The sequence below is a fragment of the Apteryx rowi genome, unplaced genomic scaffold, assembly GCF_003343035.1.
Source record: "Apteryx rowi isolate R43461 unplaced genomic scaffold, aptRow1 scaffold_29, whole genome shotgun sequence".
In the NCBI taxonomy this organism is placed as follows: domain Eukaryota; kingdom Metazoa; phylum Chordata; class Aves; order Apterygiformes; family Apterygidae; genus Apteryx; species Apteryx rowi.
This window is the reverse complement of record NW_020449307.1, coordinates 3,606,183-3,627,430: the sequence shown is the minus strand read 5'-3', so window position 1 is coordinate 3,627,430 and position 21,248 is coordinate 3,606,183. Positions and strand designations below refer to the sequence as shown.

General features: G+C 38.6%; 1 protein-coding gene across 1 annotated transcript in view; it reads left to right on the top strand.

The window, feature by feature from the left end:
- Positions 1-21,248, top strand: part of DIP2C (disco interacting protein 2 homolog C) — a 328,359-nt gene that overhangs the window by 43,992 nt on the left and 263,119 nt on the right. The window lies entirely within an intron of this gene.

The window sequence follows — 21,248 nt, the reverse complement described above, 5'->3', positions numbered from 1 at the left end:
CCAGTGGAAAATGTGCACTGCTTCTACTTAAAAATAACTTTGGAATGACAAGACACCCTGCATGTTAGGGTCTCTAGGCTGATCAAAACAGATGGGCTGAATAAGCTATTGGATTTCTGTTGCTTACTAAAGCTRTCATGCTTTTTTTTCGGTCTGTGGCATCCTCACTGAATGCAGAGCATAAATGTGGAGCACCTATTTCCTAAAAAAAAAAAAAAAAAAAAAAAAAAAATTGTTTTCCTGGAAAAGGCCCTAGATAGAGTGCCTTCATAAACGTGTTCTGAATTTCTGCCTGAGCCATAGACTTCCTTAAGGAATAGGCCTTATTTTGTCTGTGTTTTCTTTTTTTTCCATTCACTAGCTCAATACAATATTGCATGGAAAAATTCCACTAATGAGCACTCTTCTCAGATACTTAGATGAAGATGTGGTAACTAGTGCATCGGTAAGGTATTTACAATACTTTATGGATTTGCTAGCAGAATGCTCTGAGAGAGGTTTTTTGCAGGGTGACAGTGGAATAAGAAACTCCTTGTGGAAATTTCATATTCAAGTTGCTTTTCCATGCTTTGTAGGCGCTCATATATTCATATGCAGATGCTCTAAGTGAAGGTAAAATGACTGAAGATGTGGGTGATATCAAGTGAATATTTCTTTGTCCCATTATTAGGATCAGTATTGGTATTAGGATGCTTGTAACTATAATCGACCTTTCGCATTAGCAGAAATCAAAAGTCTGTAAGAGCACAGTTTCTGTATCATGTAAGCTGAGTGATTGTAATAGATTGGAATAGAACCAGGGTCATTCAGCTGTTGCTTTGCCTCTTCTGTGGGCGCACTAAGACAGTTTCAGTTACTCTAAATCTGACACCGGTCACCAGCATTTAGGTAGTTCTACCTCCTGCCCTTAGAAAATTGGCTGTAGTAGCCCCGAAAAGGTCCTTACATTGCTAGCAGCTGTGCTGGCTGCGTGACGGCATGAAGGGAATCCTGCTCACCCCTGTGTCGGTAAAACGCTGTGACAGAAGCGTGGCCAGGTCTCCRCTGGTGTGAAAGGACTATTGCAGTTTTGGGGAGATATCTCGTTCACTTGGAAAAGGCACGTCTTGCAGACCGTCTCACTGGGACGCTCCGACCAGATTGAGAAAAGCTTGCGTGCTCCTTGGGGCTTCTTTGAAAGGGCTTATGCAGTCTACCTAGCGCTTGATTTTGCGTATCCTGTGATTCAGTATAAATTTCACCCATTTCTTCCATAAAAAGTAGTTAGGTGTCAACATTTGCTTCTCCTCCTCATTTCATTAGATTTAGGAGCCGTAGCTGGTAGCAAATCTGAAGGGAAATGGAAGGAGCAAATCTAGTGGTGTTATATATATATATATATATATATATATATATAGTAAAATTGATTTCTGTGGAAAATTGGTTCTATTGTGTTTTCTTCACTTTTTGCATGAATCTCATTAATTGTTACCCACAGTATAAATCATATTTTTCCCTGTTCTATCTTTTCTTTCTTTTTAAAAATAAAAAGGCTGTGCTTTTGTCTCCTTACACCCACATTTCATATACATTTTGGCAGGATGTATGAGTTTGAAACGTGGAGCAGGGTTCTGTGATTATAACTTAGGGGAGAAAATAAAATCAGGGGAGAAATGTTGGAGGTTTCGTTTTGCCTCCCCTGTTTGTTTCCTTATGTACTTGACACCACATGCGGTTTAATTTTACAACGGCCTTAGGAAGGCAGGCCTCACTGATCTGCTGTGGTGAGTGTACTTGTCAAACATTAGGTCCTTACGAATATGTTTCTTTTTGGTACGGAGCCTTTAACACTGTACCCTGCACAGTGCTCTGACCTGGCCTCAGGTGGGGAACCTCGTGCCGCTGGGCGCGTGGTTGGCATTTTGCCGGTGAGACGCTTCTGTGCTTCTCTCACCGCAAGGGCTGCCATGGGAGCAGGCTGCAGCAGGGCAGCCGAAAGGCTTCTGCAGCTTGCTCGGCTTTATTCTGCCCTCCAGATGGGATTATGGCACTTGACCAGGCTTTTCCTCCTCCCAAAGCACCTGAAACACAGTTGAAGGAACTATCATGGAGCTAATTATGTAGGCTCATGCCGTGGTCCTTCTCTCAGCTCAGAAGATTCATCGGTTGTTCTTTTAAGACCAGTTTTAAGGTGATTACTAATATAACTCAGATTTTTTTCCTGTATTAGGAGGCCATGCTATTTTCAGGTGATATTTTTGGGTGAGGTGGTGTCGCCACAGCTATTGTTTCTTAAGGGATGAATTCTTGTCTCAGGGAATGACAGACTAGATGACCTCCAAGAAACTACCTCCTCCCCTCCCTGTGCTCAGCCCATGCACCTGGGGAAGCACTGCAGAGGTGTGGAGTCACCGCTTGTCCTCCTCCCTGCTGCTTCTGAGATGTGGGCAAGGAAAAGAAATACGACAGGCCTCCTTTCTGCAAGCGGTGGAAAGCAAGGGGAGAGGCCTTAGGCCGGTTCCCACATAAGGGATAGATAGCTAAAGGCTGAATCCAAATCTGTTTCCTCTTTTGGTTGTGATCATCTCTCATATAACGTGAGAAGTGTGAAGGACTTTGCAGAAACCAGGAAAAGGTGTTAGTGATATAATGAGGTTACAGTGGCGCAGCCAATCGGAAATAGTAATAGGGGTAGTCTTTTATTTACTTGATGTGCTAGTTACCAAGGTGATCCCATTAAATATCGTCTGTAATTTGGTTTAGATATGTTCAAAAGTACTGATAAGTTTCGATTTCTAAAACTAGAATACTTTGACTTTACATCTTCCCAACTTTGTGAAAATCTAGTAACTTTCCATCTTAGATGCACGCTAGGAGAAAACGACACTCTGTAGACCTAGTTACATTTATTTTGTAGCCTCTTCCTCACTTGTGTAAGCTTGGTGCTTTCCTCCTTTCTCCCTAAATGTAATATTGATTTATCTGTCACTTAGCAAGTCTTCTTATATTCATCACACCAAAGAACCTGAGAGAGGGAGAAGTTCTAATTTTGTTTCTTGTTTCTTTAATCTACCAGTCTAGGAGTATATGTCCATTTGTTCTCTTGAATATGAACAAATAGTTAATTATGCATTCCTGTGAAGCTGGTAGTTTCGAGGTATTTCCATCAACTGGCTAGGACGTAACCTGTAGTGTATTTGTGATAAGCTGTGATGAACAGTCTGAGATGCAAGGCCCTCCAGATTGTAACCCTCAAGTATTATTGTGTTTACCATGAAAAAGTTCTTTGCAAAAGCTCAYGTTGAAATGCTTGTAGGCATTTCTAATAGCTCTTCATGTCAGCACTAACATATGCATACATGCTAAATATAGAATGCAAATTACCTGTTCTGCGCTGCAATCATTTTTCTAGGTATTGTATTCCTAGAGCTTCATTTATCATAGTTTCTAGGCAATCAAGTGCAGCAAAATAAGAGATGAGCCTAGGAAAAAAACCTGTCTTTCAGTGCTACTTTTTGAGGCTTTTATATTTTATTATTATTTTATGCCTGCATCAACTCAGATGCAGACCTGCCATTTTTTTATATTGGTGTGTTTGTATTTCTGGTTGTTGTTGGATCTTATTAAAAGGAGATGGCTGTTTAACAACAGAACAGGCTTTAATATATGACTCAAATGTGTGAGCCCACAAAAGCCAATTGCTTCTAAGAAATACAGATGTCCATTTACAGCATGAAAGAGTAGAAATGCACTACTGAAAACTGTGTTACTTTAAAATTAAAATGTGATTAGGGACGTTGGGAAATTGTGTTAAATATGACAGCTGTAGGTATGTTCTGAAGAACACAGTAACTGCAGCTTAGAGCACCTGCATGTTTTAAACTGTTGGGATCCTCATTGAGGTTTCATTGCTGTACAAACTTTGAATAGCAACGTAAGGATGTGGCAAAGTGACGAGACTTCCAGTACTTGCTTTCTGCTCAGTTTCCTGCATAAAGCAATCTTCCTTGATGGGCACATTGCACAATTTGGCTTGCTGTGTTTCCAGACTTTGAGATTTGAATTTCTTAGTATTAGCACACTGCGCATGTCCTTAGACTGAGCATCCACTGTGGCAAGTGGGCAGATGGTGTGTCTGAGGTGTGAGGCTTTAAGCAAGGTTGTGTTTTTTGGAGTACTGAGCTGCTTTTCTCTGATCCTGTAGTATCTGCACTCTGCTTTTCAGCAAAGTGAAAGAAATCTCTTTGGAGTTGGTGTGGCTGGACTAGCAGGACCAAACATGCTCCATTTGGGACAAAACACATGTATGGTGAGGTAAACAAAGCTGAGGTCATGAATAATTAAAGCAAAATACCCATTTATATCAAGGTTCAAAGTTACACGCCCTACCTGGTTTGCTTGCTTTTGTTTTTCAGATAGAGATGAAAAATGTTACAGTCTGGAATAAGCCAGCTACTTGATTCATAATGGTGTCAAGCAACCATAAGTTTGATTCCACATGTGATAGACTGAATACATTTTATGGAGTGAGTTTCTGATAAAAACATAAAATTCTTTCTTTTGTTTAATGTCCTTGAAGTAAACCTATAAGTTTGAATGGTGAAGTTAGTTTATACTCTTTGGTTTTTTTCTGATGTGAATAAAGTAGAATCAAAGCATTGTTAGCAATTCTTTATTGCTATAATCATGAACTTCATTTTGGCACAATCACATAAAATAAACACAAGCATGTTTGTAAGATGTAAACAACAAGATTCAATTCTTAGTCTGCAATAAAGGCATCATCTTAAAGATTCATGATGACATTGGTGTATTATTTCATTTTGTGTAATTATCCAAGCCTTATAATTAACCTTGTCGCTTATTTAGAATAAAGCACTTAATTAGGGATGTTGTTGCAGTGATCTAAGATATGTGTTATATATATGTGAATTAAATATCAAAGTTATGAAGTTTTTTTAAATAATAGAGGCATAATTTGTTTTTCTTATTGTTTTCTTTTCCTCTGACATAAATTATTCTTTTGGTGGCAGACTGAAGATGTTTGTACTTAAAAGTGGCAAAACTAAAAACTGCAAAAATTGTATGCCATTATTTCTGACTTTTCAGTTTAAGCAACTTAAAATGGCAGTGGGTATTTTACTAACTGGAAAAAGCCTTTTGAAAGGGAGAATGATTTAGTTCCACACTAAAGGTTTATGCCTCATTTCCAATGCTAAGCATTATATTATTGAGGTTTTGTGAGGAACATATTTAGTTATGCAAAGTAACCAAAACTTAATCTGATGATAGCATTTGTCCAAAGCCTAGTAGTTGCTTCTGAAAAAGGATTCTTTTGGGGTAAAACATTTGTCATCCATTGTCTTTGCTTTTCTTTCCCTTGTTTTTCTTACCTGGTTTGAATGCTGTGTTTATGGATACAACACTGAAAAAAATTGGCTTTACGAATATCCACTGTAATAGAAGAGGATAAAAGATAGTAGGGCAGAGCACTGGGTAGAGATGCCTGGAGAGCCCCCAGTACAGTGCTTTAATTTGACACAGCTTTGACAGAAGACTAGCCTTGTCTAAACACTCGGTTTGCTCATATACTATGTTAAAACCTAGTATCTTTAAATGAGGGAAAAGAAGCTCTTATATGGCCACGGATTTGCTGGAAGACTAAAGTGTAAGGTAATTTAGTATAAAGATCTCTTGAAATTATTTCAGTGTATTCACACAAGGTGGTTGCTCTATTTTTAACTGCCTTTTCTAAACTGATCCCATTACTACGATAAAAATTTAATGTGTGGACAAGGCCCAAATTAAATGAGGTTCAGGACAGAATTTTTGCCTCTTTCACTGCATGGTTTAGGTGTTGCAGACTATGCTTGATCAATCAAGAATTTATGGAAGGGAAAATTGCTTGTCTGTTCCTTCTTTAAGAGGGATGTTAATTTTTGCTACCTGACCAGTCTTCTGCTTGCAACATTGCCCCTAAACATTAATTTCTTTTTTAGACAGGATGCAGACAAGTCCCCATTTTAGACTTACAAATAACTCTATATTAACTTCTTTAATAAATCTATTGCTTTGTTTGCTGCATAATATTGTGATATTGATTACTAAAAAGATTAAGTATATCTTTTTTTTCAGGAACTTTCAAAAATTATTTGTACAAGTTAAGGAGATTTAAACTGCAGTTCAATTTATCACCTAAATTGGGTAAAGATGATTCAAAGATAAAGATGTAGCATCACTGGATATGTTTTATGAGAATCTTTTGATCAGTGGCTCTTTCAGTGACTTCCTGTGAGTCAGGAATGGTTTTGCATTATGTCAGGTCTTAGCTTTTAACGTTTTTGCTGATGTGCGTTATCCTTCCTGCTTTCAAAAGGCAGTGATTCAAACTGACCAACCTAAGATGTCTCTTAGGTTCTGCTGTGATTGTAGGACAAACTCAGCTGAGAGTCCCACAGACAAAAACTGCTGAAGCTTGCTGCTTTAATCATTATTTCAAGTGCAAGTTACAGGCTTAAGCCTATTATTAGCTTACATACAAAAAAAAATAATAATTTGACAACTAACTCCTACAAATTGCTCATTATCCCTTTCTTTAAAAACTGTGAGCACCTCTGTATTCAGGCCAGTTTTCAGGCTTGCTCTTAGTCACTGTCATGGGGTTCTGTGTTAATTTGACTGGAACTGGCAGATGCAGGGTATGCTGGTTAATGTGCTAGCCAAAAACCGGTATGAGGTTAGTTTGCGAAGGGATAATACAGGATTTGTTTTCAGACAAGCAGACTTTGGGTTCAAGTGTTTTGCTTTCTTCACATTCATACAGTGGCCAGCTGCATGATTGTCTGTCATTGTAGGACTGTACTTCTATTCAGATATCCAGGTTTAAACCTGGATCTGAAACTTAAAATGCCTGGCTGTGATTTCAAAACCTGTCAAAACCAGGAATAAGTTCTTTCTTTGTGTTTTCCTCTCTTAAATACAGTGTACTCTATCTTCAATTCATGTGTGGCTAGAGATGGCTGTGGCTTTAGTATGTGCCTGTCTAGCAGAAGGGACAGAGCTCAGAAACAGGGGCGGTTACTTTTCGCTATCCAAAGAAAGTGAAGGAATAGTCTGGGGTGTTTTTTTCTTTTGTTTTCCTACATAATGGTATAAATGCTTTCATTTACAATCCATGGATTGAATTCAGGGCTTCTCAAGAATTCGTTTGGCTCTGGCTTTTCACTTTTTTGAACACAGATTCAAAAAGAAAAGAAGAAAGGAGTGAAAGATGCTTCCTTCCACAAGTCACTCCAACCAAATCCAAGGGCTAGATGCTCAAAATCCATCAGTCTCATGGGAGAGACCCCAATCATGAGGTGGTGCTGTTTCATGCTGGGACATCTCACGATGGAGGGGACCATGACTCAAGGATGTCACTAAAGGGATAGGCCCCTTTCCACATAAAGCTCTTCTAGGAGAACTCATGGAGTGAGGGTGAGGTCCTGGAGCTACGTTACTCATCCAGGGGAGTGTGACGTGGGGACCAGTGAGCGAGCTTTGTATTCAAATGGTGGACACCAGCTGAAAAGCTAGTGTTAAAATTGAGGCGTGCAGTAAACAACAGACAAAAAGATTCAATTGTAGGGGAGAAAATTAGATGCCTCTCTTTGGGAAAATGAAAAAATATAAACCAAGCGCACTCACTGTACTGAAAGTAACTGTCAGGTATATGAATGAATTGGCCAGAGGTAAAAAAAACAAACAAAAAACAAAAAACCCAGCAGACAGAGGTCAAGAGAATGGCAGGTCTTCAGCAGAGGTTGAAAGATGTAAAATGTCATGGTAGCAATTCCTTGCTTGAAAGTATGGGATTAAGTCCAGAGGTTCACACTTAATGTTTCCTGATCACAGAAAACATTGAAGAGATTTCAAGTGTATAATGTATGCCTATACCACCTGCTCTACGAGATAATTTCTGCTTTCCTTACTTAGGCAATGTTGCCATTTACTTCAAGAGATGTGCTGACTGTAAAGTCTGAGAAAGCAATTCAGGATTTGGGCCTAACAGAGCAAATAATGGCATAAGGAACTAGCCTTTAATCATTCCAAATAAGAATTGAGACATTTGAACTTGAAAACGTGGACTGCTATGTACAAAATCTCTCTCTGTTTGATGATCAAGGTTTGACATTGCCGCTGGATTATAAAAACTGCAGTATTTCTCTCTGCTAATCTTTTGTGCTCTTCTGTGTGTAGAAGTAACGGATAAAATCAAATACCACAAAGAGCAAAAACTGAGCAACAAAAGCTCCTTCTCAACATTTGTTCCAAGTGGAAAATAATGGGTTCCAGAACTAATCGCAGATGACTGAGATCTGTTTCAGGTTTTCTGTGAATTTCAACCAAATTAAGTTTTCCTTACAGGCCTCAATGCTAAGACTGCAGAGGGAAAATCATAGCAATTTTAATCAGGTAAATGAATTAGGCTCTTATTTCTTCCTTCATTAGAAGTCTCTGAACTTGTGATTTTGTTTTTGGCCTTTTTCAGCAGGAAGGGTAAAGTAGCTGGGAGTGGAAGGAATACCAAAATACGAAGGCATGGCTGAGGCATGTATTCTAGTGTCCATCATAGGCTCTGCCAGGCAGCAGCTGCACGCCTGCTTTTTGTAACAAGTGTCAGAGTGAGACATTGCTTATGGAAATAATAAAATAAGTTAGCTGTAGAATTGAAAAGCTTTGAGTGTATTTAACTGAAAATCAGAAAGGAGATGAGAAGGGCAAAACAACAGTGCAGAGACTGCAGAGATGTTACCTTCTTGTACTTAATATTCAGAGTATTGTAGTGGGAAGAGTTCAGTGGGTCTATTATAGAATAATTAACATTTAATGCATCATACTGTTTGACTTCCACCACAATGCCCGAAGTATTATTCTTCATTTTAGGCTTTGTGTACATGTGAAAGTAATGTCAATTGAAGCAGTTTTGTAAATGGATTTGTTAAACTGGTTCAGAATTAAAATCAGTTTGCACTTAATGTATATCTGTATTAAGCAACACCTCACATCTTCAACGGCTTTGTCATCAAAGCTCAAATAAAACTGTTAAKTTTCAAACCAATTGAGGTACTTTTTCCTAGTTACGTTAATTACTGGCCCTAACAGAAAAAAAGTAAAAGCTGAAGTTAATAACTCAGGCATTTTGTTGAGGAGGAATCATAGTCTTTATGATATAAAACCAACTGGTGATGGATTATACTGTAGTCATGGAAGAAGTGGGATTAGAATACAGCCGTAGACTGAGTCAGTGGAGTTTTAGGTCTTCCTATAATGGCTGTCAACAAATATAGCACGTTGTCCCGTTTTTATGTTACTGAAAAACAGATTGTGGATAAAAGGTTGGACTCTTTCAGTTCGATGACCTCAGTTTTTGACCTTTGTTTTCAACAGATTCAGAGAATAACTTAAAGCAAGACTATATAAATTAGAGTGACCTGTGATGACGAGATCTGGTTGGTTACTTTCATTTGCATGCTTTCACTGATAACGGAAGATTTACTTAAACACTGAATTCTTCCCTTACGTGGAGTTCTTTTGCTCTGTCTGTCTTTCATACGCGATGCCAAAGCATGGATCATAGGTTGACATTTTTAATGGTTTCTACAAGATATTATTTTGATCATTTGTATTCTCTTAATTTGTTTTCACTTGAAGGCTCAGTTCACAAGTGAGCAAACTGTAATCACACTCTTTAGGTATTTCTGTTAATACCTCTTTTTGTTTAATACAAAGAAGCTCCAGGGTATTTGACTTTCACATTGAAAAACTAGTGTGTGAAAATCTTTTTTAATGTACTGTTTACACTGTGTAGAAGTTAGAAAATGTGTTTTGGACATTTCCAAAGCAAAGGTATGCTTTCCATTTGATTTGAAAAGAGTGGTGTATCTTGTTTAGAGAAACCCATACCGTTAGAGGATTACATTTAATGTTGTTCACTCATATGACTTACATGTCATCAATTGTTTCGCAGCCTCAAGGCCATTTTATACATGGTTGGACAGTTGAGCATTTAAAACAATTTTGGGAAGGGCCACGAGCTAAGAGTCACTGAATTTCTTACTATTGTATTTGAAACTTTATAAGCAGCAGTTGTGTGCTGTGCATCTAAGAAATGTGGGTAGGTCAGCTCATCTAGCCACAGGCTGATGGGCAGCTTTGCAGTTCATCTGTGACAAGGCCTCATTAGCAGTACATAGTTCAGCCGTTGTTTAAGCCTGGTGGCAAATGTGCCATCTGCTTGCCTAATGACTTGGATTCTGCCAGAGCTTCTTTAAAGCCTCCCTTAGATCTGTCTGAGGAGCATCCAGCTCCTGCGAGCGCTCTCACCAAGGTGACAGTGGTGATCAGTGTGAGCATCACCCAGGTATCACAGAAAGTGTGCATAACCTTAACAAAGAAATAGGGAGGAAATGCACCATAATTACATTGTGAGTTCTGTGAAGTTATTTCAAGAAAACAGATATATGGAACATAATGGAAATAACACTCTGGGGAAGTTGGCAAAAAAGTCATCACTTATAGCAGGTAAAGTAAGCTGTGGAGATAATGGATATAAACTCTGATGCCCTGGGGCTAAGGGTAGTTGCAAATGAWCTGTGGCGAAGCATGGAGAAGTTTCCACAAGAGCAGATTGTTGTATAATGGTTTCTTGAACCTTCACTACAGCATTTATAAGTCGCCCTTGTCAGAGATAGGATACTGAACCGAACAGCTGACTGGTCTGATCTGATATTCCAGGTCTATTTAAAAGAGAAGGCTAAGCAGAAAGATAGAGCAGTGTAAGTTGTGATAGCAAAAATCACTTTTAATGAAAATGTTATTTAGGGCTCATTCAGGAGGCACATTGAATGAGGCATTTTTGTTCCATTTAAGAAATGCATAAAGCAAAAAAGCATTGTTTAACTGTGTGGAAGATTTAAGTTGAGCAGTTTGAGATTTTAATGAGTCAGGAATATGGAGTACAAATACACTGATATTTCAGCTTAGAAATGTTCTGCTGCTTTCCTTTTTTGGCTGAGATGCTCTAGTGTATGTGAATTCTAAAAATACTGCTCCAGAGTCCTCTTGTCAAAATAGATTTCTTTTCCCTTTAAAACTGCACATAACAAAACAGTATCTTCAAAATCCAAAACTGTGTTCATGTGTAGGATGCGTAGGATTAAGTATGCAAATGAACTTATGTTAAAAAAAAAAAAAACTTTAAAAATGTTTGCAAAATGAAGCCTGTATGTGGGGCATTACATGGTTACAGTCACCTGCTTTTGCGCTCTGAGCAGTGGTTATCTGCGTAACATTAAGGACAGAAGTAGGAATGAAGCTGGCAAATTTATAACTAGTGATATTTTAGGTTTTTTAATTTCATTTATTTTGTGTGTGGAAACTTTGAAAACTTCAGTTGTGTTGCTGATGGTGGTGAAGTCTGCAGTGGGGGGTTGGGGGTTGTCCTCCCACCCCATTCGATCCCCAAATGTGACCGTGTGTGTAAATCTTTGATTCCCAGCCCAGCTCGCTGAGGCATTATGTGCAGTGGAGACAGCAGGTATGGTTTGTGAGTTTGTGGTATTGAGTTTTTACCTCAGTGAGTTCAGACCACAGAGAGAATATTTCCTCTCAGTTATTCTCCAACAATCCGTTTCTTACAAAAATATCACGGAGCGAATTTTGTCTCTACATTTATATGTGTGTATGAAAACAAAATAGTATTTATGAGGAAAAATTCTCTCTCTGGTCATGGAAAGTTGTTAGATAAAACATTGTAAACCCCTTTTTGGTTTCAGGTCCCATTATTTCTTTCTCTTCTCTTCCTTTTAAAATTGAGTAATGGGCATTGTCACTACTAATTCTGTATAACAATGCGGCTCCTCTCTCAATCCTGTTCGGAACAATAACATATCCAATTTGCCACTAAATGTCTTGACAGACTGTTTAGTTTTCCACAAGCTCTGAGCGAGCGTAAGGCCTTCCAAAGGGGTATTTGTATGTCAGTTACAATTTTATAGATAYTCCTTAGCCCTAAGTAAGTATATAAGGACATTAGCTGGCAAAGAGAAAGTGGTTGTTGGTATTGTCTTTTGGAAATAAAAGCAGTTCAGTGTTTACAAAAGTCATGTGTCAATGACATAGAATTATAGGTGCTTTATTTTTACTTGAGACTTGAAATTGTTTCGGTTCGAAAATAGAAGAATTACATAATAAAGTCCTGACGCTAAATTAGGAAAGGATTGTGCTGAAGAGAAAGCCTCATTCATTACTCAGAAATCCTATCATAGACAGAAGCACCGAATCTKTATCATTAACTGAATGGATTTGAGATTTTGTGCATGATGTATTGCGCTGCTGGATGACAGAAGCTCATTGTTTATTGACTTTTATACTTTGGCAAAATTTGTACAGCTTACTTTGCTAAGAAAGACTGTTTATTAGAGTTAATGTGCCTTCAGCAAGGCACATTATAGGCTTATTGGTTTTGAGAGCTTTTTTAACATTCTTGACAAACAAAAACAAGGCCTTTTATTGAAATAAGTATATTTTTCTTTTTTTCCCTTGAAAATAACTAACCAAAAAATTCTTAAAATGCATCAGAAAGATTGAAATTGGCAAAACTCATTGTTTGGAAAAAAAATCAGATTGTTTAGTTCTTACATAGATACTGTCTAGCACTATGCCTGACAGTCATAATTGGTCTCTCAAACGATATATACAAATTAATTGACATTTCTATCTGGCATTCATCTAAGATGTAAATATGGGCTACAACTGCAATTCAGATTAGTCTGAAATTTAATATCTGGTTGTAATCAGGATCGCTAAAGATGTCTGGCTAATTTAATTGACATAATTGTTATAAAGTCTCTACTTTTATGCAGAAGTCTGATGTGAGTGCTGAGTCACCTCTGCTTTGGGAGACGTTTAGAATAAAAATGAGAGATTCATAGGCCTGGGTTGAAAACCTGTAGAAGAAGAGGGTTTGTATGACTTTCTCTCTTTTGGTATGTTGCTGGAGGGGAATGAATGAAATATGGATGTGTGCAGCAATATACCGGCCCTGTCATTCTCTAGTGAGAGGATCAGCATGAAAAAGCAAATGGCTCATTTTTTGGACTGAATTATTGTTACTTATTTACAGGACTGAAATAGTTTCCTTCATAAAAAAAAAAAGCCTTCAGCAAGGTCTTCTCGGATAGAAGGATTTATTTATGAAGTCTCTCTGGGATAATGTAGGATGATTCACTGTTTCTGCTTCTTGCCAAAAATGACTCTGGCAGATTAAGAGAATTAAAGCTATTGAACTGCTGGGTAACTCCTAAAAGTAAGCCAGGGACCTAACTCTGCCCARAGTGTCAAACAACAATTTAAATTCTGCCTGCTTCAGAGAGACCATGCTTCCCAGTGGTGTGTGTAATTATCTGGCTGTTGGTTCCCATGTATTCCTGTGGCCAGCCATAGCTGCTGCATCTGGGAGTGAATTTCTAATGTGGAAATGAGGGCACTGACATTCCCGGTCCTTCCGTCTGATGTAAAATTTTCTGTAACTCTGCTGGAGTAAGAGCTGGGCATTGGTTTACAAGCTAAAATAATCTTGATTGCTTGACTGTGGAGTCTCCTGACTTTGACTTCACCCCGTGCCTCCGGCTGAAGACAAATGCAGGATTGTGTGTGGAAGATGAAATACTAAACTGACTGCTTAATTCAGTATGTGCTGACCGAAGAATTCTGTGCAGGATTTGGGGGAGGGGGAAAGCGAGGCAAAGATGGAAAAGTAATGGAAAGACAGACGCCATTGGCAGTTGTGCAGCCGAGCAGCTCCTGGGGAAATGCGCATTGCAGGCTGTGTCTTACCGGGGGTTGAGRTGCATTGGCAGCGACAGCGTTCAGGAAGCTGGCATCTGTCTAACGAAAGCCAGTGACATTACTGCCTTCGGTCCTGTGAACGCAACACATTTTTCCCCTTCAAAAATAAGGATTCGGTACAGAAGTAATGATTGCCAAGATTTGCTTTATCCTCTGCTCTGTGTGAAAGAAAAATGTCTGTCATAGTCTGCCTGGGTTCTCCATTTTCAGAGATTTACTCATTTCTCAATCTGTGGTTAGACTTCATTTGCTGTTCTCAAAATTCAGACAGTCTCTATCAGCAYTATGGTGATCTAACAAACTGTATTTTGTTACTTTTGTATTTTCAGTAAGTTTTTCAAATATCAGAGAAGATCAAGCTCTTCCCTTAGAAGTCTTCCCTCTCTTCAGTCAGGCATTTTTTTGGTTTGGCAAATAAATGTCAGCAGACGGTGCCAAATGTGAGAAGATGCATTTGCCCCCTTGTCAAAGATGAGTGTTTTTTGCAAATGGGAAGATGTATCCAGGCTGCCTGCGAAAGTGTTTTGAATTACCTGTGGCCGTGTAGGATGAGACTATCACAACATCTGTGGGCAGACCATCCTACGTTTCTGTTTTTTAAGTGCAGTACAGGGGCACAATGCCATATATTATTGGAACATTGTTTTAAAATGGGAAGACCAAATCAGGATTAATATTCCTCAGGGGACAGAGGGATGGTCTGGTGATGTTTACATCTGCTCCTGTCCCTCCCTGGAAGGACTGAGAATYGGCTTCTGCAGGGGCTTTACATGCTGATCAAGCTGAGAAGAACCTTGCAGCACTTGGGAGCAACGTTTCCACAGAGGTATCCRTCATTGCTCTGACAGCAGAGATCTATTAATAACTTCATAGCAGATCATCCACTACAATTTCTGTAGGCTACAAGTAGCAGGCTGCTTATTAAAAGCACTAGCTAGTGAAAGATGGTTTTCTTAATCAAATTTCTCCTGCCAAGAATGTAAAATCAGTGAGACCAGTTTTAGGTGCCTTGAATTCTCTCCAAGTTAGATTACTAGGCAACTYGTGTTACCTCAGCTGCTTCCATACCTTCCATTCACATTCCAGTTGCTAACAGCAGTAGAAGTATTTGAAAATGTATGGTTATTAAAAATACTGTCTGAAAATTCTTTGTAGGGGAATAAAGGTATTTGGCTGGTGTCCCTCCTGTGCCCCATCCAAATCTAGCAGTGCGTTACATGATGCAGAATCTTTGTTTACTCTGAAGGCAAGAATTAAGGTTATCTAAGAATAAATCATCTGCTTCTATAGCCTTCTCACATAAGCATTACCCACAGGGTCAGGCCTAGAAATACCAAAGAGAAAGCCTGAGACTGTGGTGAAACTGGCCGTAGGTAAACATTTTTCTATTTTCTCTGACTTTGTCAGCTTAACACTCCAGTAGCTATTCTTATTCCAGTTGTCTGGGTAAATTCTCTCATTTTCAAATTCTTGCCTGATTGTGACAGTTCACTTGTTTTTCATTACAATCGATCACTGATTCCCAAGCTCTTTGCATGTGGGAACAGCAAATCCGCGCACCCACTTCCTCCGTTGCAGACAGGCTATGTTTAGCGAGTACAAACTCTTAGTGCATGGCAGGCAGGACTGAAAGCTGGGAATGCCCTTGAGAATGGCCTGAAATGGGATACGGAAGTTCAGTTTTGTGGCAAAAAAGACCTTTCTAATTTAGTTTGTTTAATTTATAGGTCAATAGTCTGTGAACAAAAAACTGGCTTAGAGAGAGAATTTTATAGATTAGTAGTTTTGCAGTAGAAGATGATTTCTGAATAAAAAAAAATTTTGCTAGCATGACTCTGCTCAAAAGTTATGACAATTTTTTGACATCACATGACGATTGACAATGGAAGTTGTCTAATGCTGTAGAGGAGTGAACTGGAGCCTTCATCACGTTGTCATTTTACAGCAACTTATCGAAATAGGTTTTTTTAGTGTACTGATTTGCAGAAATGTTCCTTTTTAATTTTTATGCCTCTCTTTTCAGTATTCATTTTTCTCTTTTCAGTATTAATTCATGTTTTTATGGTGCATAGTTTGGGAGAGGGAATACAAATGTAAAATTTTAAATTTCAGAGTTCTATTCTCTAGTTTTATTTATACTCTGTGTCTGTGGGCCAAGTTCTTATTTCCCTGTGTTTCAAAAGTGAAGAGAAAACTTGCCCCTCTCATGAGGATCATAGTTTTATTGGTGTTTCTAGAGGTAAACAGTGGTTTTAAAAATAATTATATAATCAAACTTTTTTATTTCTGGAATTTTCCTCTTTTTGCCAGGAGATTTTGTACCTCAGTGATCAGTTTTGTTTTTACTTTCTTCTTTCAACTTCCCCTTTTTTCCTTCTCCTGGTTTTTCATTCCGTCTAACTGTGGCTGAAGTATTTCTCTCAATAAATTAAGAGTAAGAAGTATCTTTAAGTAGTCTTAGGAAGACCACATTTTTGAGTTTCCCAATGATCTTGTACTACTGCAAATACATAGCTATTCAGCTGAAGTTGGTAAAGAGGAGCAGTTGGAACGAATGGCTTTGGAATAGCTCCTTTGCCAGCTGAGTCCTTTCAGCTACCTTTTGTACCTTTGAAAGTCAAGGCTGCTCTTTGGTACAAAAGGGTTGTTTATGACTGCTGAGACAGCTGATTAAAGGAACTGGGGTTTTAAAAAATTATTTATGCTGAAACAGCTGGAAAGCATCTTTCTAAAACTTCAAGAAAGAATAATAGATCTGTTTGACAGCACTGATTTTTTGCTTCTAATTGCCATTCATCATTGTTAGAATTAAAGCAAAAAAAGGTGTGGGGACACAATGGAACACAAATTTAACTTAGTTCAGTGGCCGTGAGAGAGACAGAGAGAGTGTGTGCGCGTGTGTGTGTGCGCGTGTGTGTGTGCGCGTGTGTGTGTGCGCGTGCACACGCATGTGTCTGCAAATCTGTATGTGCATGAGTATCCTTTGATTAAGTGACAGTGATGGAAAGTCTGGGTTTTCTGATGTGAGTGTCTGGAGGGTACTGAGTTATTTTATGTTTTAGTTATTTATTATTTTGTGAAAGGGCTGGTGTATTTTTATACTGTGTCTGATATTGTAGGTCTGCATTATAAATAGTGGTAGAAGTAAAATATCTTATACCGGTTATTTCATCTTTCCATGTTGAAGAGTCTGTCTTCTGGGGATGCTAAAAGTTGTTGCTAGCATTTGGTTTTCCACCTTAGTAGGTCACCTAGAATTTTAAATATCTTATGAGATCTGCTATATACTTTCTGCCTGAGAATGAGTTAYGCTGCTCCCTTTCTTCCTTGTAATCTTACTGCTTTGCAGCTGTTCAGCTTCAGTAACACTTGGTGGTGAATGAGATGGTCATATAAACTGGGATGCTAAGACATCTGAGGCAAGCACCTAAGATCACAGTCATCTTGGCACAGGATCAAACAGTGAAGCTGCATTTTTATTCTTTTATGTTTACTATATTTTGGTTTCTATCCATAAAATGAGGCAGGTGGGGCTGCATTAGGAAGAGCATTGCCTGCCAGTCGATGGAGGTGCTCTCTCTCACCACTCAGCACTGGTGAGACCACAACCTGGAGTGCTGTGTCCAGTGCTGGGTTCCCCAGTACAAAAAGACATGAACATATGTGAAGGGCCATGAAGATGGTTAAGGGACTGGAGCATATTTCATACATGGAGTGGCTGAGAGAGCTGGGATGTTTAGCCTGGAAGAAGAGAAGGCTCAGGGGGGATCTGGTCAGTGTGTATTGATATCTGATGGGAGGGAGTAAAGAGGACAGAGCCAGACTCTTCTCAGTGGTGGCCAGTGACAGGACGAGAGGCAGTGGACACAAACTGAAACACAGGAAGTTCTATTTGAACATGGGAAAACATTTCTTCATTGTGAGGGTGGTTGAACAGAGAGGTTGTGGAGTCTCCATCATTGGAAATATTCAAAACCTGACTGGACATGGCCCTGGGCAGGGGCGTTGGAGTAGATGATCTCCAGAGGTCCCTGCCAACCTCAACCTTTCTGTGTTTCTGTGAATGGACAAGAAGAACTGATCTAGAGAGTATTAGGCACTGGGCCATGTGAGTGCAACATGCACTCAGATCTTGCCTAAACAAAGTGGTTGCAAGGATTTTAGTAAGTCAGTTGAAAACTTAGGTTAATACAGTCTACTTGTATGGACACTCCTAAAATACTTCGAGGGTCTTTCCTCAGTCTGATTGAGTAGACTGAAATGGGTGTAGAAGAAATTCCTGTGTTTCAGAATATGAATTGTCTTTCACTGTCCAAAATTAGGAGGAAGCTCCCGCCATAGGAATATTTGTGACTACATATCCATTATGGGGTTTTGTACTTGAACAAATGGGAAGAATGAAGAGCCTTTTCCTTGTGAAGGACCAAATAGGCCTTTCTGAGATCTCAGGCTGCCCACACATTGCCACACTGTTTAATGCTATCTAGTAAGAACTTAGAAAATAAAAGTCATGGCCCAGGACTGTTTAAAAGGGAGGTGTTTTTCGATCCTTTGAGATGCAGACTCCTTGTTGCTGTGTGCCGTTGTAAGAACAGCTATAGTGGATCAGAAAAGCCTAGGATGCCTGACTGGCCCCCAAAAAGGGGTAAGCGCAGAGCAGTTCCTCCTGCAGTTGTCCAGCCAGAGGCATCCAAGCTACAGTGTTAACAGATCATCTTGTTCAATAGCCAGTGGTGGACTTATTTCACATGAATTTGTTCCATAAAACCATTTATACTTTTGGCCTCTACAACATAGAGTTTCACAATTTAATGATTTTGTTTGTGTGGAAAAAGTCCTTCCTTTTTTTTTCTTTTTTTTTGACTTGCTGATTGATAATTTGCGTCCCCATGAGTTTTCTGTGTTTACGAGAAAGAGAGTAACAATTCCAAAAGTCATTTGAAATATGATACTGCTAAAGAAAATATTCTGTTAGATGAACGTTCGATTTCATCCAGCTTGACAGTTAATTTGTTCCTGTAAACAATTAGGTGAAATTCCTGTAAAGTCCTAAAATCTAGTAGTTATCGTTGCTCAGAGAAAAATGGTACTTCAGACGACTGGGGAGTTCCAGTCTCTGCACTGACTCCCTACGTCTCTGAGAGCAGATTTATATTCATTTGTTGTTTGTCTTTAACGAATCTTCAGCTTCCAAATGAAGTAGATCACTCATTCCTGCTCAGTAGGCAACAGTATCTAGGAAAATAGAAAAATCAATCTGGAAAGTGTTTTGAATAGCTAGGAAAGCTATGCTTTTTGAGAAACTCAATACATCTATCTCATGTATCTGAGCTTTGTTTGAACAGCAGAGAATTAAGCTGCTCCCATTTTTTGCTTTCTACAGTTACTTTGATATGTGAAGAGCTGGAGTGAGAAATTACCGCAATCACAAAATATGTAAAAGGATAAAATACGAGAAATGCACTCTTAGGCATTTCTGTTCTGACTCCAGAATGACCGAATCAAATGAGAACAGGAAATTAGGAGATGGCATTTAAGAGCAGACTCGTCTGAAGAGGGGAGTTGAAAATGTTCGCCCTAGAAATACAGTTTCTTTTCTCTTCTCTGAGATATGTTTTAGCAGAGAATTGTACATTATACCTGTATATTCCCCCTCTCCAAGCTTTTCTTTTAACAGTTATTTTATTACTGAACTTTCTACAGTGGTTTAATAATCCTATAGATTAAAATAAAAACCACTCTGTATGAAAACTGATCAAATCTGTGTGTCAAATTCAAAACATATTTTAATAACCAGATACCAAATGGAAATCGGCAGCAATGACAATAGAATCAGGATTTATTTAGGTTCTACTGCAGCCTGTTTTCAGGCAGGTGATTTTATTTTTTATTAAAAGTACCCAGGTTGATTTGGAGAAGGATATTTTGGTGCTAAGGATTTGAARAATTTGAAAAACTATTCATGATCTTGACAAAACCGAAAACTTAATATTTGATGGAATCTCTCTTTTATACCGAAAGTGTCTTAGTTTATGGTTATCTGATTATAAATGAATAGTCCTAGTTTTTGTTTTTGACTTTTGAATGGAAAAATTAATACAAGGCTGAGAGAGGAAACATGACGCTCCTTTTCCTGCCTCTCATTACCCTCCTCTGTCACTCCCCCATACGATTTTGTCAGGGTTTGCTGAATGTATTGGTTTACTTAATGCTTAGATTTACCTAACTGTAGAAAGGTAGGAGAAAGTAATATACAGTATTTAAACTGTATCTCATGCCTCTTCAAATTTGATTATACTTTGTAATTCCATTCAGATAGTCAATTTTTAATCAAGAATACATGTGAAGTAATTTACAGCTGTGATACAGAAGAATGTTTAAAATAGCATTCTGCCATGTCGAAGGCTCTCAATTGGTGCTGCGCTTCACGTGTCTCAGCTGTTTCAATGTACACATTTTTACTGATGTGTACACTGCAGCAGGTACATTATCCCTGTAGTCACTGGACCTTATTATTTTTATTTAACACTCTTTGCTGCTGCTTTCTGCTAAAGCATAACCAATGTTTCATGCAGCAACTTTGTCCCATATGATTAATTTTAGGTTCTTTTGTTGACTCCAGTGAGTCTACATGGCACAGTGGAAAACTAAAAAGAAAAACATGCTTCATAAGGAGGTTGCCAGAGGTGGAACTATTTTATGTTTCTTCAGGGTGGAAGTATTGAAAGAAAAATTTGATCATGTCAATACATGAACAAGCAGGAAAACCTTTTTGTGAGCTAACTTTGGTTACAACTTCCATATATCATGGAAATTTCTGTATCTAGAAAATGAAATGTTGTGTTTTCAAGATTGTCTTGAAGCACAGGATTAATCAGCAAGATTAAATCTCTGTGGGATCAGTTCACAAGGTTAAAATGAGCCAACCAGGTTTTAGAAAACAGATTGATTTCTCAATAGCATGCAATTTCAAACTCAGGTATTTTGACAGAGCCCTTACATGTAGAGTTTTAACTTCTAATTCCACCTCTTTTCCACACAGCAGTCCATCAAGACTTTAAAACATGTCACAAGAAAGATTTGAGTTAAATATAGCATATAAATATAGCATATCCTCTTCATTTGAAAATAGAGATAGAGGAGCATAAATGTGTAAATGATTTCTGGGATGCGGAGCTGGAGCATTGCTGAATGGCTGTCCGCTCCCACTTCTCTGTGCTTTTCATAGCTTCTTGCTGCCTCTTCAGATCGTGCAGGGTGAGTCACGCTGATATCATCCCTGGATCTGCAAAACAAAACTCTGCAGATCTGTGACTCTTTCTATTATGAGATTTACAGATTTGGGTTATGGTAGCGTTGTAAACATCTGAATATAGGAG